Raw genomic sequence first — 5,000 nt, 5'->3', positions numbered from 1 at the left:
ACGGCGTGTTGTAGTAGGCCGCTTTCTCGGAGTGACACCAGTCGAGCCGGAGATGGTCTCCGACTACCTGGGCGTCGATGACGCGGGCGATGCCGTCTTTAACCGCCACCACGTCAGGCTTGCGGATTCCCTCAGGTGTGCGGAGGTGGGGCTCCACAGAGACGTTGAAGCCCCTCTGCGCGAGTCCACGGGCGACATAGCGCACGATCGCGTCATGCCGCTTAACCCGGGACCCGTGCGTCCTGAAGCAAGCCTGTAACACGTGGTTGGCGGTCTCTACGGCCTGGCAGCCCGCGCGGCATCTGGTGTCCGCCTCCCGCCCGCGACTGCGCCGTGCCTTCGTGGGGAAGGCGTTGATGCGGGCGCGGAGAGCGTCGATGAAGTTACGCCCAGATAGCAGGCGACTGGTGTCAGCGACCCACTGGTGTTGCCCCTTGACGGCGGCGGAAGATGACAGCGCCGCACCGTCAAAGGCAACGTGCAGGCGCGCGGCCCACATCTCTCCAACCTGCGTCGACGATTTGAGGAGGTGGCCCTCCCACATAAGATGCCGCTCCAGCGCCTCAATCTCACGCTGCACCTCGTCCCGGCCTGCACCGTCGGCGGCTGGCCCAATCCTCTTCAGCGCCAGGAGACGGGACCGGCGAAGTGTTGGCCCCATCCATCGGCATGATGGGATGCCGAGGCCTCCCTGGGCTACAGGAGCGTGGAAGTAGCCCAGGGGAGTGTCCGCCGGAAGGCGGAACCATCTCCTGACGGCGGCACGGATGGTCACATCTGCCGCTTTCAACGCACCCACTCGGGTGCGGCTGAGGGCCAGCCCATGGTACAGGCCAGGCAGAAGTACGGTGGTGAGGGCGTGGAGGCGCTGTTGCGGCTTGAGCGGAGCTCGGGAGATGACGTCCAGCTGCTCCACCAGGTGGCGTCGTGGGTTGAAAACGCAGCGACCCGCGGTGGAGAATTGCAGTCCCAGGTACCGGAAGGTTTCACCCACACGTAGGGCGGGCACGGTGGCGTTGCCCGCTTTGAAGGTAACGTCGGCGTCGACCTTCACCTTCTTGTCGCGCCCAGACGCGACTAAGGCGAGGGTGAAACACTTCCGGGCGTTGATCTGCAGCCCCAGATGGGCGAGGGCTGCGACGGCTGCGTCGATGAGGGACTGCAATCCCCTCGCGGTCGATGCAAAAAGCAGGACGTCATCTGCGAAGGCCGCAGCGTTAACTCTGCGACCAAGGATCCGAGCTCCGATGTGGGAGGGAAGTTGACTCAAAACATAGTCCACCGCAAAATTGAAAAGGAGGGGGGAGAGGGGGTCACCCTGACGCACACCCCTAGCCGGCTGCAGGGGCACGCCCACGTCGGCGCCGCCCGCTATCACTGTCGTGCTACCCTCGTAACACCTTTCGACGTACTCAATAAAGCAATCCGGCAGGCCATGAGCCCTCAGCACGGGGCGGAGGGCAGCATGGTCCACCGAATCGAACGCTTTAGAGACGTCGATCGATGCCACAAAGACAGAGCGACAGGAGCGGACTGCGTCGGTGAGAGCAGTGTCCAAGATGAAGGTGTTTTCCAACATCCCATCCCGGGGGATGAATGCCCGCTGACGTTCGTCCACAGCACATGCACGCATCAGGCGTGACGCGAGAACCTTGTGAAAGGTCCGCGCCAACACCGAGCAGACCGTAATGGGGCGAAAGTCAGCGGGGGATGTTGGTGCAGCCGTTTTGGGGAGAAGTGACGTCCGGGCGCGAAGCAGACGCTCGGGGAGGGCGCGGGCCAGGAGGAAGAGGTTCAAGAGTTTCACCAGGACTTCATGCGGCAGGCGCCGCAGCTCCGCTGGAGTCAGGCCGTCCGGCCCGGCTGCCGATCCCCTGGGCGGCAAGGCAGCAGCGACCTCCTCACGTGTGACCGGCCCCCATAGGCACTCAGGAGCGACAGGCTCCGAGTGCGGGAGAAGGCGGTCACGGATGAAGCCGGCGGTGGAGATCGGCTTCTTCGTGAAGAGGTCCGCCCAGAAGTCCAGCAGACCGGGGATGTCGGGTGGCGGCTGCAGCAGGGTGCCGTCCAGCAAGCCGCGCACGCAACGTGCACGCGACCTACGGAAGGCGTCCTGTGTGCGCGCGTATTCCCAGCGGCGCCGCTTGCGCTTCTGCAGCGGCGGAGCGGCAGGCGGCCGCTTGGATGATTGGCGCGGCCGCTGTGTCCTGGTGATCGACCTCTCCCCCCTGGACCCGACCGACGCAAGGGCATCCGGGAGCATGCCCAGGATGACATCGGGCGGCGTGCCCCGCCCCAGACCAATGACTCGATCCAGGGCAGAGAAACGCTGGGCGGAAGCAGGTAGCCCCGCCAGGTGCTCCCAGATGGCGGCGTCAGTCGGCCCCTCCGGCGGCGGCCCGGTGGTGTCGGCCGCGAAGTCCTCGGCTGCGTCGACGGGCGGCGCAGCGGCCTCGCCCGCGTCAGGCAGCGAGCTCGCTGCTCCACGGCGGGACGCCGGCTCTTCGCCCCGACCGATCTCAAGTGCCTCCATGAATTGGCGGACAAGCTGCTTGTGGGCAGCTTGCCGCCGTCGGCACTTGATTGCCTCAAGCGTTCGGTCGGGGAACATCCTGGTAAGTTCTTGATTTACAAAGAAGAACCGGGCGTCCCTCTCAAGGAACAGTTCGGCCTCTGCCTTGGCGAGCGACAGGACTTCTTCCTCCGTCCACCTCGCGCGATGCCTCTCCGTCACGATCTCAGCGTTGGCGGCCGCAGGGTGTTGGCGGCGGCGATGGACCCCGAGACCGTTCTTCGTGGTAAAAGTGCGGTGGCACTCACTGCAAGCAAAGGGAGCTACACAAACTATCGCATTTTCGTTACGGCCGGTTGGCCGGATAGGTGCTGGGGTAGCTGGGGTGGCACCTTCAGCGGAAGGGCCACCATCTCTTGTTTCTTGTCGGCTGCCCCCAACTATAAAGGGATAATGCGAGGGGGGGCTGGTAACCCCCCCAAGCCCCTGGTGCGGTCTTCCACTCTGCGAAAATCAGCGGGCCCACGAGAAGGGGAGAAGACCGCAGGAGAGGAGAGGCTAAGAGGGCTAGGCCCATGTATTGCGCATCACTCTCCCTGTAACTATAACCCAAGGAAGGCACCTCGCAGCAGCAGCACGACTACATCAAGACCGCACTTCGAAAAGCCAAGTCCGGATGCAGCCACACCGCCGCCACTTGGCCACCCCTTAAGAGAGTCATAGTTACTCCCGCCGTTTACCCGCGCTTGCTTGAATTTCTTCACGTTGACATTCAGAGCACTGGGCAGAAATCACATTGCGTCAACACCCGCTAGGGCCATCGCAATGCTTTGTTTTAATTAGACAGTCGGATTCCCCCAGTCCGTGCCAGTTCTGAGTTGATCGTTGAATGGCGGCCGAAGAGAATCCGCGCACCCGCGCGCCCCCGGAGGAGCACGCTAAGGCGGACGCGGCCTCGCAGCAAGGAAGATCCGTGGGAGGCCAAGGCACGGGACCGAGCTCGGATCCTGCACGCAGGTTGAAGCACCGGGGCGCGAACGCCGCGCAGGCGCGCGCATCCTGCACCGCCGGCCAGCACGAGGCCGACCAACGGCGAGAGCAGACCACGCCCGCGCTAAACGCCCGCACTTACCGGCACCCCTACGGCACTCACCTCGCCCAGGCCCGGCACGTTAGCGCTGACCCACTTCCCGACCAAGCCCGACACGCCCCGATCCTCAGAGCCAATCCTTATCCCGAAGTTACGGATCCAATTTGCCGACTTCCCTTACCTACATTATTCTATCGACTAGAGGCTCTTCACCTTGGAGACCTGCTGCGGATATGGGTACGAACCGGCGCGACACCTCCACGTGGCCCTCTCCCGGATTTTCAAGGTCCGAGGGGAAGATCGGGACACCGCCGCAACTGCGGTGCTCTTCGCGTTCCAAACCCTATCTCCCTGCTAGAGGATTCCAGGGAACTCGAACGCTCATGCAGAAAAGAAAACTCTTCCCCGATCTCCCGACGGCGTCTCCGGGTCCTTTTGGGTTACCCCGACGAGCATCTCTAAAAGAGGGGCCCGACTTGTATCGGTTCCGCTGCCGGGTTCCGGAATAGGAACCGGATTCCCTTTCGCCCAACGGGGGCCAGCACAAAGCGCATCATGCTATGACGGCCCCCATCAACATCGGATTTCTCCTAGGGCTTAGGATCGACTGACTCGTGTGCAACGGCTGTTCACACGAAACCCTTCTCCGCGTCAGCCCTCCAGGGCCTCGCTGGAGTATTTGCTACTACCACCAAGATCTGCACCGACGGCGGCTCCAGGCAGGCTCACGCCCAGACCCTTCTGCGCCCACCGCCGCGACCCTCCTACTCGTCAGGGCTTCGCGGCCGGCCGCAAGGACCGGCCATGACTGCCAGACTGACGGCCGAGTATAGGCACGACGCTTCAGCGCCATCCATTTTCAGGGCTAGTTGCTTCGGCAGGTGAGTTGTTACACACTCCTTAGCGGATTCCGACTTCCATGGCCACCGTCCTGCTGTCTTAAGCAACCAACGCCTTTCATGGTTTCCCATGAGCGTCGATTCGGGCGCCTTAACTCGGCGTTTGGTTCATCCCACAGCGCCAGTTCTGCTTACCAAAAGTGGCCCACTTGGCACTCCGATCCGAGTCGTTTGCTCGCGGCTTCAGCATATCAAGCAAGCCGGAGATCTCACCCATTTAAAGTTTGAGAATAGGTTGAGGTCGTTTCGGCCCCAAGGCCTCTAATCATTCGCTTTACCGGATGAGACTCGTACGAGCACCAGCTATCCTGAGGGAAACTTCGGAGGGAACCAGCTACTAGATGGTTCGATTAGTCTTTCGCCCCTATACCCAGCTCCGACGATCGATTTGCACGTCAGAATCGCTACGGACCTCCATCAGGGTTTCCCCTGACTTCGTCCTGGCCAGGCATAGTTCACCATCTTTCGGGTCCCAACGTGTACGCTCTAGGTGCGCCTC

The sequence above is a fragment of the Schistocerca piceifrons genome, unplaced genomic scaffold (genome assembly GCF_021461385.2).
Source record: "Schistocerca piceifrons isolate TAMUIC-IGC-003096 unplaced genomic scaffold, iqSchPice1.1 HiC_scaffold_1052, whole genome shotgun sequence".
NCBI lineage: Eukaryota > Metazoa > Arthropoda > Insecta > Orthoptera > Acrididae > Schistocerca > Schistocerca piceifrons.
Note: the sequence above shows the minus strand (reverse complement) of the source record.